The sequence below is a fragment of the Dermacentor variabilis genome, chromosome 4 (assembly GCF_050947875.1).
Source record: "Dermacentor variabilis isolate Ectoservices chromosome 4, ASM5094787v1, whole genome shotgun sequence".
NCBI classification, from domain to species: domain Eukaryota; kingdom Metazoa; phylum Arthropoda; class Arachnida; order Ixodida; family Ixodidae; genus Dermacentor; species Dermacentor variabilis.
In genome coordinates, this window is record NC_134571.1 from 136513594 (window position 1) to 136526392 (window position 12799).

The window sequence follows — 12799 nt, forward strand, 5'->3', positions numbered from 1 at the left end:
ACTTGACAGTCATGCGAAATTCTTGCAACCGTAGGCTCCAACGCGCCAGTCGTCCCGAAGGATCTTTAAGGTTCGTCAACCAATATAGTGGATGGTGGTCGCTTATAACTGTGAAGTGGCGGGCATAGAAATATGGGCGAAATTTCATAACAGCCCATACTACGGCGAGGCATTCCTTCTCAGTTGTGGAGTAATTGGCCTCTGTGCGTGAGAGTGTACTGCTTGCATAGACAAGTACTCTTTCTGTGCCCTCCTTCCACTGCACAAGAACAGCTCCCAAGCCAACATTGCTGGCATCAGTGTGGAGCAATGTAGGAGCGGTCTCATCAAAGTGAGCAAGCACTTGAGGTGTCTGGAGACGTTCCCGCAAGTCAGTGAATGCACCTTGCTCTTCGTCGCCCCATACAAAAGCAACGTCGTCTCTCGTCAGGGGAGTTAACGGCGGCGCAATGCGAGCAAAGTCCGCAATAAACCGGCGGTAATAGGCACAGAGGCCCAGAAAGCGCCTGACAGCCTTTTTATCGGTTGGTACTGGAAACTGTGCTACGGCCGCAATTTTCTCAGGATCTGGGCGAACACCTGCGTGGCTGACGACGTGACCGAGAAACTGTAGTTCCCCGAAGCCATAGTGGCACTTCTCCGGCTTCAGGGTGAGGCCGGCGGACCGGATGGACTGCAGAACCGCTTCAAGCCGTTGGAGGTGTTCTTCAAAAGTTGCGGAGAACACGATGACGTCGTCCAAGTACACTAAGCAGGTTTTCCACTCTAGACCCGAAAGCACAGTATCCATGAGGCGTTGGAATGTAGCAGCGGCAGAGCACAAGCCGGAAGGCAAGACTTTAAATTCGTATAGGCCGTCTCGCGTCACAAAAGCAGTTTTTTCACGGTCTCTCGGATCTACCTCGATTTGCCAATATCCGCTTTTTAAGTCCATTGAAGAGAAATAACGCGCGTGATGAAGCCTGTCGAGTGAATCATCTATACGGGGAAGCGGGTACACGTCTTTCTTTGTCACTTGATTTAGTTTTCGGTAGTCCACGCAGAAACGCAAGCTGCCGTCTTTTTTCTTAACTAGAACTACAGGAGATGCCCAGGGACTCGTTGATGGTTGAATCACGTCGTCTTCCAGCATTTTTGTCCCTTGTTGTTGTATGGCTTCACGTTCTCTGGGAGCCACACGATAAGGATATTGGTGAATTGGTCTTACCGTATCCTCTGTAATTATCCGATGCTTCGTTAGAGGCGTCCGTCCGACGCTGGACGTCGACGCAAAGCAGTCATTGAACTTCGACAATAGTGTGAGAAGCCGCTCTCGTTCGTGCTGCGACAAAGCAGTGCTGACGTTGAGTGCAGAAGCTGGACCTTGCGTAGGTGCTTCTTCGAGTAGCGAACAGCAGCCTCGAACACCCGCAACACCATCAAAATAAGCCACAGCCATGCCCTTTGGAAGGTACCGTTGCTCTGTGCTAAAATTGGTTAGTAACAAGTTAGTGCGCCCGTCTGTGACATTGACGATTCCTCGTGCGACCGAGATACCATGAGTGAACAACAACGTGGTTATTTGGTTGGCAACGCCTTCGCAATGAAACGGTACGTCACATGCTACCGAAACAAGGGTACGTGATCGAGGTGGGATGACAACGTCGTCTTCTGTTAGACGAAAGGAGTGGTGTTGCGGCGATAAGCAATGGACTAAACCAGGCCTCTTATAAAACGTCCTCATGCGATCCGGGATGTTAATTACGGCGCCATTTTCTTTCAGAAAAACCATTCCAATAAGCAAATCTTTACAGCACACAGGCAGAACGATGAAAGCGGCCACGAAAGAAGAATCCCCGATATCAATTCTAGAAGTACATCTTCCAGTAGGCATCAGTAATTGACCGCCTGCCGTCCTTATGTGAGTTCCCGTCCATGGCGTCTTTACTTTCTTCAGGCGGAGGAAGAGTTCCCGACTCATTATCGAGAAGTCGGCACCAGTGTCGACTAACGCTGTCACTGGCTGTCCGTCCACCAAAATATCAATGTCGGCTCTCACAATTTCTTCGGTGTTTATCGGCTTTACAGCGTTCTGCAGCGGGAGTGTTGGGGGCTTTTTATTGTTTTGCGGCGGCCCTGCAACCTAACCACCAGAGGTCGCCGCCTTCAGTTTCTCCGGCGTGGGCTGGGCGACTTTCGTCCTCGGAGGTCAGCAAAAGTACGTCCAGTAGGTGAAGCCATCTGACGTGGAGGGGTTGGAGAACGCGACCGACGGCCGAAATCGGACCTATCGTTGGGCACGGATTCGTCATTCGGGTGCGCCATTGGAGGCTCCCGAAAAGTAGCGTCGTCGCGGCGTAGCATGGAATCGTCATTTGCACGTCCACCATAGGACCACGGACGATGAGGTCGAGATGACGTGTCGCGATGCCAGCAATTACGCGAACTATGGCCGGCGCCTCCGCAGTGAAAGCAAAGTGGTCGCCTATCAACGGTGCGCCATACGTCGGTTCTCCGAAATGGCGGCCGTCCCGTAGCGTCATTTTGCGGCGTTGACCAAGGGGCGGCGAACGACGGCTGCTGGTATGACTGCAGCGGCATAACGGGTGTGCGCCTCGACGCATCCTCTTGCGGCGGCGACCAAGGAGCGGCTGTCGGAGGCTGGTGGTAAGGCGGTGTGGTTGTGACGGGTGGTGGACATCGGACAGCGGCGGCGTAAGTCATGGGACGCTGATGATCTTGAAAATCGGCTGCCGGCAACGCCTGCCTGATTTCTTCGCGCACCACTTCGGCGATTGATGCTACAGGTATATCCAACGTCGGTATCAGAATCTTTTGCACTTCCTCTCTGACAAGCTCTCTGATCAATTCACGCAAGGAATTCTGATACTCGGCAGCCCCTGCGGCGGCATTGATTGCATTGCTGGTGGACAGTCGATCGTACTATCTGCACCGTTGATGAAGGGCCCGCTCAATAGCCGTAGCCTCTTTGATAAAGTCAGCGACGGTGACTGGTGGATTCCGCACAAGCCCCGCGAACAACTGCTTTTTTACACCTCGCATGAGGTGGCGCAACTTCCTATCTTCGGTCATGTTCGGGTCGGCTCTAGGAAAGAGGCGGGCCATGTCCTCGGCGAACATTGTGACCAACTCAATAGGTTGTTGCACCCGTAGCTCCATCATCTGCTGGGCGCGGTCGCGTCGGTCGGCACTTGCAAAAGTATCGGTGATTTTCTGCCGAAAGTCATTCCACGTCATCAGGCTAGCTTCACGGTTCTCGTACCAAGTACGGCCACTGTCGTCAAGGGCGAAATAGACGTGGGAAAGCTTTTGCTGCTCAGTACACTGGTTAATCTGGGCGACGCGTTCATACTTGTCAAACCCGTCTTCAATGTCTTCAAGACTGCACCGCGATAGCGATCGGCAACCAGTGGATGCAGAACGGTTACCTGTTGTGGACTGGGAAACCGGCTGCTTTGGGGTGCTTGAGGTGAGCTGGTTTCGGCCATTACGAGATGTGTGCTGCTGCCGGAGAGAGGTGGTTGAGGAGGGGAAAACTCCGGGGCAAGGCCTAGAAGTCGGCGACTAAAGCGATGCACGGGTGTCGTAGCTGGTAATAACGCGTCCGGGCTAGATTCCAAGAAGGGCTCCGGAACATCAGGCGAACTCAGTACCCAGCACCTCCACCAGTGTCGCGGTACAACGCGGACAGAAGACAGGGAGCCGTTCAAGAGCAATAGGACAACCTGTTGTTGTTGTTGTTGTGGCCTGTGATGCGTGTGGCTCCTACCCACGATGGGGGATTGGCCAAGAGATGGGTGGATTATTCGAAATTATTATGGAGCATAAATTTCCTAATAGTTATTGAAATAGCATTGAATAGCGCAGAATTGCCTGTTAAATAACATCAGGAAGGTAATATTGAATTGGTAATAATTAACTTAAAAGTAAAAACAAAAATAAAGGAATTTAGCAGGGCATTCGTTTAGATTCCATAAGGAATGTTCGGACAGCGAAGCAGGCATCCGTGTGGCTGAATCCCAAAGCGGACGCTCCGAACGAAAGAACTGCAGGTTCTCTCAAGTCCAAGCCAATTCTTCGAAAAGGTATTTCCAACCATCTTTTTCTAAGCGCAGTAAAGCGGCGACAAGATAGAAGAAAGTGGGGTATCGTCTCTTCCTCATTACAAAAAGAACAGAGGGGGGAGGGAACCAAACCCGACCTGTGTAAGTAGAAATTCAGCGAGGGTATGCGGCAGCGTAATTTGGTGAGGCAGACCTCCAGCATCTTTGTGTCACAGGATTCGCTATGCCAGGGAAATGCCAGGTGCTTATACTCTGGAGAAGCAGTCAAATGTGGGTTTGATAAGGCTAATCTTATTGATCGCATCCGAAAACTTGTCGTCGTGATCTGTGCTGTCACTGGTAGAATAGGAAGAACAGGGCCGGATAGTGATGCATTTGCCAGTGAATCAGCAGTTTCATTAAAAAACAAACCTTTATGCCCTGGCACCCAAATCAAATGAACACATCGCACATGGGCAGGAACTAGTAAGCGGAATAGTTTTAGCATGGGTGACTCATTAGTAGCGGTGAGGCAAGAGCATACTGAAAGGGAGTCAGTCAGAATGGCAGCCGTTGTAATAAACAAACGGAACCGAGGCACGTCTTCTTCGTCCTCTCTCCCAAATCTCTGCCGCCCACTAGACGGAGTCCGTTATTGCCCCCATCGTCGTTGTCTTCTAAGTAGAATATACGCGTCAATATATATATATATATATATATATATATATATATATATATATATATATATATATATATATATATATATATATATATATATATATATATATATGCATGCTTGGGATTGTATATGTTCAGCTCGACATTATACCATATATCTGGCGTTCCCTTCATTGCGTCAACAATAATAATAATAATAATAATAATCAGCATGCAGCAGCATTATTTGCCTATTTATGTCCCCTGCAGGACGAAGGCTTCCCCAATCGAACACATTGCCCCTGTTTTGTGTCAGCGGACACCATCTTACGCCTGCGAATTTCGTAACTTGAATCCACCACCTGTTTCTCTGCCGTTCCCGACTGCGCTTCACTTGTCTCGGTACCTATACTGTAACTCTCAGATACCACTGGTCATCGGGCACATGTGCCCATCCAGTACAGTTTTAATGCGATTAGCATTCTTTGGGCACCTAACGCACTTTCAGGAGATTTTATATCTATGCGTTTTCTTGCCAAATTGGGTCACAGGTTAGTCCATGGTAGGGCACTGCACGGGCCGAAATTTTCGAAGCGGGCCCGCCAGAGGAACGTAGTCTATACATGCCTTAAAGATGTCATTATCTCGGCGATGTATTCTTAGACGTTACAATAAAACTATCCATGCAGTAACAATAAAACATTGCGAACAACCTTTCCCTAAAAAGCACGCGTACAGCTAACCTGAAAAGACCAACAGAAGCAAAGCCCGGTTGAAATATTTTGGGCAAGGCATTTTATTGTGCGCAAGTGCACAGAACTCTTGCATAGCTTTTTACGTTGTAAACCCTAGGTATTATGCACACTACTAAGATAGCTGACAGTTTCGTCAGAAGGCGAAGAATCAACAGCGATGACGAGGTTTATGTGGCGCACTAGCTCCTCGCACGCTGTTCGAATTATCCCCCTCATGCGCTGTAGAGTTACTGCATAGGGTCCCTTTACCTATACTGACTATAGGCCATACAGTAACTAGTGCGCTGTACTGCCACTGGAAAAAAAAAATTCAGAGTACCGCAAAAGTACGCGGCATGCCGGCAACAGTGGGTGGCAGCGGCCATATCCCTTCCAGACCGCCGGCGCGCCGTAAGAGACGGATTTCCACCTCGAATTTCGCGTTCTATTTGGCGAAACTGAATTATTTTTGTGTGCTTCTTCAAGTGGATGTCACAAGTAACAGCGGGATATCGACGGTAATGGACGTACTGCGCGGAAAGCGACGGAACTGCATAGAATGCGGACCGATGGTTTCGATGCTCGCGAACTTTCCACGTCGCTTCATGGACTTAGTCTTGCGTCAAGTTCTACGTGCCGAGCTGAAAACATACGTGCATGCGCTCAATGGATTCACTTAAAACGTCGTTTACTTGCAAACTGGGCCTTCAGGTTGCGCTTGCGATAGAAAACGCAGCTTGACAGCGAACGGTATGTGTAGTTGGCTTTCACGTTGCCTTCATAGCGCTCGTTCGCGTCCTTTCAAAGTGCACAAGCAAGCAAATGTAAGCATTGCTTACTGCGGGGCTGGTTCATCTTCATAATCGGAGCGATGTGTGCGCTGTAATATTTATGTAGATTTCTAAAGTTACCCGTCACAAATAGGGGATAAAACAGCAGTAGCCACAGCATGCCGCCAACTTCGCGTGCTGCAGCTGCTGGGGCACTTGCGAACGCGGGCTTGTAATGTTCTCACTGATTTCTCAAATAAGCTCTCCCAACGCAATACTCCACGCCGTAATATTAAAGGATCTCCATTCACGCGAGACGAATGCTTGTTTTCGCATTCGAGTGAAAATATGCGTGTACAATTGTGCTTTTTATAAAGTATTTTTGTACCAATGATAAGGTCAAACTTGCAGTGCACTTCCAGAACTTTTACTGTGTTCTGGAAGCGCTGTCGTTTTTGACGTTGCCATTGCTTAACAATGGCGCAGTTCTTCTGCAGCCCCGATGTTTATCGCTGGGTTAATCGCGAAGGTTCATTAGACGACGGCTTGGCAGGCTGCCGGATTCTCGGTACGCAACTGCTGCTTGCGCTCGGCTGCACGAGCCTGTTCTTGCGCCCGCGTTGCAGCATCGGCACCACGTAGACATACCCGCCGTGGTTGCTCCGTGGCTATGGTGTTGGGCTGCTGAGCACGAGGTCGCGGTATCGAATCCCGGCCACGGCGGCCGCATTTCGATGGGGGCGAAATGCGAAAACACCCGTGTACTTAGATTTAGGTGCACGTTAAAGATCCCCAAGTGGTCGAAATTTCCGGAGTCCTCCACTACGGCGTGGCTCATAATCAAAAAGTGGTTTTGGCACGTTAAACCCCATAATTCAATTCAAACACGTAGACAAGCTCGTTTCCGGTTCTGCTCGCGGCGTGGCTGATCGGAAGCTGCCTGCTCCTCAGGAGGCGAGACGTTCATTTGAGGGATCGCCAGCCGTTTGCGCGCAGGCGCGAGTAAGAGCGGGCGCGAGGGAGAAAATCTGGGGGCTTTTGCTCCTTGAATATATGACTCTGCCTAGGCACTACGGACGAGGTTTCTTAGCGCGTGTTCTAGGCGTTTGACCCTAGGCGTGCTGGCATTGCGTAGTGGGGTCGAATTTGTTTACGCTCGGACGCTGGCTGCCGGCGCGGTAAAATAGGTGAAGCAGCGGGCACTGACGGCCGATTTAGCGACTGCTGTGTCGGACAGACTGTTTCGCACCTGCGGCGCTCGTGCTAAGTCAGTCGTGGCGGATCATAGCTTTCTCGCGACGGCGATGTACCTTGTAAATAACATCACAGATGTTTCTGTGGGAGCAGTAGCGACCGTAGTAGAGCCCGGGCCGCTTATATTGAAAAAAGTCGCGGGGCGCGGTAGTGCTGGACTTAGCGTCACAAGTTGGCGACTGGACGTAATTATATTTATTCAATCGTGTTTTTATTAATTGTAACAACGTGTCATTATTTCGCATTATTGGCGGCACCTCCAGGACACCAAAGCGGCAACGGGGACACCAAAACTAGAACCCGAACTGGTCCCTGGTTTGGAGCTCGCCGAGGCCTGCGCGTGCCAAGTGTGTATAAGATCGGCTGTCCGCTATCGCGGACAGCCAATTTTTTTATGCGAACACCCCCTGGCTCGCTTCGACCTCCGCGGCTCCAACCCACGGGCCGCCCTGCTTCCAGCTTTGATCCCCCCGCTACCCTTTGGGTGCCTTGGAGATCCTGCGCCGCCTGCTTTATTATAATCTCAGGTGCTCTCCCGAGGCCTCCGTTTGCCGGTTATACGTGCCTTCCTGGAGCAGTGCTTGTAATGGTAAAAAATCCAATCTATTGTCGCGACTAAAAAAGCGACCCGCTACTTATTATACAACACCAGTCAGAACATTAGCCCTCCAGACACAGCGATCGCCAAACGGGGCGTCCGCGCCCACTGCCTCACCGCGAGGGCAGCCAGCGGCTGAGCGTCAAACTCGACCGCACTCCGCAATGCCGGCATGTCTGCGGACAAACGAATACAACATGCGGTAAGAAACCTCCTCCGTAGTGCCTAGGCAAAGTCATGCATTGAAGGAGCAAAAGCCCCCAGATTTTCTCTCTCGCGTCCGCTGTTACTCGCGCCTGCGCACAAACGGCTGGCGATCCCTCAACTGAACGTGTAGTCCTCAGGAGCACGTACGACGCGTGGTCAACCCATTTAGGAGCCAGAGGGAAATTACCGCGCGCGCTCGGCTGCGACGGAGAGCAACGACGCCACTACTGGCGCAGTCACTACTGGCGCCTCCTTTTCTCTTTTTTCTTTCGCGCATGCGCATGGGGTTGCGTCGGAGGAGTTTTCTGCGTACAGGCGACAGACGGACGGACGAATCGGCTAGCCATATACAGCTTCACTATAATAAGTCGCAAGGTATCAGTTCACTTATACGCCAAACTTTTTAGTTTTAGCGGGAAAGAATAACAAAAAAGTTAGGACATTGTCTATAATTAATTTCATTCTTATTTTTCGATGCGCGCGTCAGCTAGCGGATGGGGTGAACGCTAGGCACGACGCGTTTCCTGTTAGTTTTTGCCGAGTGTCCCCTCTCGCTGAATTTTTTCCCAACGGTAGAACTGTCGTTCAATTTTTGAAGGTGACACAGATTTGTCGTGTCTCACTGCTCACTTAAATCCAGATACAATCGTTTTACAAGAAACTTGGCTGCCCCCCCAAAAAAAACTTTCATCTCAGAAATTATCGCTGTTTTAATTTAGATCCGTCTACAAGAGGTGGTGCAGTACTTACATTAGTTTCAACCAAAACTTGCCAGAAAGACAGCACTGACACTTTCCTCCTCTGAATTCGAAATTCTAGCAATAGCCTTAAGTTTACCTTTATGTCGCTTGTTCAGTGGCTATGGTGTTGGGCTGCTGAGCACGAAGTCGCGGGATCGAATCCCGGCCACGGCGGCCGCATTTCGATGGGGGCGAAGTGCGAAAACACCCGTGTGCTTTGATTTAGGTGCACGTTAAGGAACCCCAGGTGGTCGAAATTTCCGGAGCCCTCCACTACGGCGTGCCTCATAATCAGAAAGTGGTTTTGTCACGTAAGACCCCACAATTAAATTATGTCGCTTATTTTTCATCGCGAATGTGTACCATTCTTCAGGGGTTCGCGACACACGGCCTCTGCATAGTGTAACGTCTATTAAGAGAAGTCATGTCATATTGGCGAGTGACTTCAACTCCCATCGTTTGGCACGCGGTTTACAAACAGATCCGTGTAGTACTCGACTGTGGCATTGATCCCGAGACAACAATCTCATATGGAAAAACTCAGGACATCCTAGTTTTGTTAGAGGTTTAGCTACTGCTACTCTAGATTTGACTTTCTCAGGTTCAGGTCCTCGCGTATCCTCTTGGTCGACTCTTCAATACGCCCCAAATAGTGACCACATTCCGCTGATTTTTAAGATTATGTGCTTGGTAACATTCTTAGCGTCTCATGCACGAACAAACAAATTACAGTAAATTTCAACGTAATTTGCGATCATCATTGGCTCCCTATCTGAAGCCAATTCTAAGCAAAAAGCATTAATGCACAAGCAGTGAAGCGTTCCTTCGAACGCTTCCTAACCTTACGTAAGGCCTCCTTATAGCCAAGGACGATGGAGGAAGCATGCGTACTCTGAAAGCTCCCTAGCTTCGCCCGTCCTCACGTAAGGAACGGTTGCCGCACACTGGGTTCGAGAGCATCTCTTAAAAGCTTTACGCGAACACCCATTATTCATGAAAAAGTTGTACCATCGCACAATTTTATTGCGATAGCAATTATATGGACACTCCAGGCGTATTTTTTCCCGTCGCTATCGGCGTCGCCGTTATGTTCCGTATTATTTCCAAGGGCGGTAACACCGTCGCCGCGCGTCGTATGCTGCATGTGCGAGTGAAAGCACGCGAGGGAAGCTGACGATCGCGGCTCAATGTGGCTCGCGCGAAGCATAAAGCGGAGAGCAAAGGCGCCATCTTCCGTCGCGCGATAGGACGCTGGGGGATGGGATGGGGCGGCCGCGTTATGCTCCGGCAGCAACTGCGCATTTCGCGACCGGGTGCAAAGGGAAGTGACGATCGCGGCTCAATCTTGCGCGCACTATAGGGAGGAGAGCGGGGAGGCAGCGCGGACCACCGAAGCGAACCACCGATGAGGGTTGATAAGGTTTCATACTGGGCGGATCAAGTTCCATAACACCGATCATGACACTGGGCTGCGTGGAGAAGTGAAAGTGGCACAATGCTTACGCATACTCAGAAAACCACCAGAAGAGTTTCTGCGTGAATTTTTGTCACATCTTTATTTTGATTTCGCATTAAACTTTGTTTGCACTCGCGCGCGTTGTGACTCTCTTTCTTCATTTCAAGAAACCATACCAACGTCTATATCTCGCGAAAGTGTGCCGGGCATTGTGTCGGGTTTAGCATGCCTGGCGAATGTGCGACACGTGGTTCCTTCTGCACATGAACATCTCTTGCGCCTACCTACATCGATAAATAGTCCTCTACCTTGTCAAATGCAAGGAGGTCGTCAAGGTGATTCTGAAGAATAGGATATCAGTGCTTAACCCAGCACCGGGCGGTAAGCGTACTTCTTTTAGCGCATATAATTGCCAGCATGTTGCCTCAACTTGTCCTAACAGAAGTACACTTGGAATAAACTTTGAAGTTAAGGCATCGAACTTGCATTTAGTATTACGCGACCGCGACACACACAACTGCGCTTCGGCCACAACGCAAGCCCCAACAGCAGAAACGCAGGCCGATACTATGCGTGAAGCTCAACTGCGTTGTGCCGGGGCAGCATTGCTGCGCATATATCGACTCCCGTGGCACGCTGCGAGAGCATCCGGAACGCAATACTACACCTCGGCGCCTGCGCGGCGAGCCCAGTCCAAACACTACAGACATCCGCGTTGGCGTGGGGAGTGTATGCCGAACACAACAACCGTACACAACATAAACACTATAGTTACGGCCGCAAAGTTAAGGATTAGAAAGTTAGGTAATTAATCAGTGATGACTTACGGCACTTAATGAGAACAAAATATTATATAGGTTTCGTCCTCACAGCAGCTTCTTCTATCTTCTGTAAACTTGCTTCGCGTTAGCTCTGACGCCGTGTCCGTGTCCGGCTGTCCGTGTCCGGCTGTCTGTGTGTGTGTGTCCATGTGTGTGTGTCCGTGTGTCCGTGTCCGTGTGTGTCCGTTTGTGTGTCCGTTTGTGTGTGTGTCCGTTTGTGTGTGTGTGTGTGTGTGTGTGTGTGTGTGTGTGTGTGTGTGTGTGTGTGTGTTTGTGTGTGTGTGATGCCCGTCAGCACGATCCCCTTCTGGCTAGCTTCATCAAAGTGTAATGGTGGCCCAAAATCTGACAAGGCACTTTTCGCGTGTTCCGAAAAATCAGCCCCCGTGGCAGTTTCACTTATGAGACGCGCGCTACAGGTTTTGGAGATTTGTTGGCAGTTCAGTGTTGAAGCTCATCTAGCGTCAGCTGATCTGCCTCGCGCCGTTGCTCATTACGTCTCTCCTTTACCAAGAGTACGCAAGCGCACCGCTCCACGTGCCGTGAGCTCCAAAGCATATCTTTAGACCAGTTGCTCGCTTTGTTGAAATTGAAGATAATGTTTTAAGTGCAAGCGAAAATACTACTTAGGCAATTCAGACAGCAAGGATGAAAATAGTTCTGTTGCAGTGATTAGTGCATAGCTTCCTATACAACTTAGAAGTTAATAGGAGGTTACGATTAGTGTCATCTGCAATACCAGACATGGTTTCAATTTTCACACTAAGTAGGCTCGATAGTCACACCGCGAAAATTCAGACGATCAACGGACTGACCATGAATGGTACAGTACAGTACTCGCTATTTCACAGAATATGAGTGTCGTGTTAAATGTCGCGGGGGTGTAAGACAACCCAAGGGGGATTTTCGGGGATGTAAGTAAACCCCTGCTTACCGCTCTAGCGCTGTGTATTTCCCACGACACTCAGGTCAAAACTGGCCGTCGATATCCGGGTGATTTCAGGGCGAAGACGAGATCACTGTTGGTGCCAAATGTCTCCAGAAAGGCTCCTGAAGCTGACTAACGACGAAGCAACTTTCGCGTTTTCACACGCGGTGACACATTACTGGCGCTCACACGGCTGTCGAGCAGAGAGGCCATAGACTAAAGAACGATAGGCGATGCGGCAGAGAGCCTTGATACGATCCCCGGCAGTTTCGCCGTCGTTTCGCATTCGGAACCGCCGCCGCGACGGTAGTTTCGTATGGTTTCATATCCTCCTCGCCTGAACAATTGCAGGGCAGCTGCTACCCTAGTGTGGGCTGTAATTGGTTGTTTAACTAGGTAAACAAAGGAAAAGGAGGGGAATAAAAAACTGCTGCTGAACGTACCAACAGTAGCGCGGTCTGCGCACACCTAAACCACGGTCAGCAATGGATGAGAAGGACGAGTAAAAAGGACAGGGAAAGAGGATACAGTATAGGAGAGTTATTTATATGGTAAACAATGTATATCGACTAGGTGAACAGAACATTCCCA

The 12799-nt window shown here is 50.0% G+C and overlaps 1 protein-coding gene across 1 annotated transcript in view; it reads right to left on the reverse strand.

Moving 5' to 3' along the window:
• Positions 1–12411, reverse strand: part of LOC142577972 (uncharacterized) — a 40752-nt gene extending 28341 nt beyond the window's left edge. The window contains exon 1 of the mRNA XM_075687397.1: positions 12215–12411. The gene's annotated coding sequence lies outside the window, so the exon portion shown is untranslated. The remainder of the gene's footprint in view (positions 1–12214) is intronic.
• Between the last annotated feature and the right edge of the window lie 388 nt (positions 12412–12799).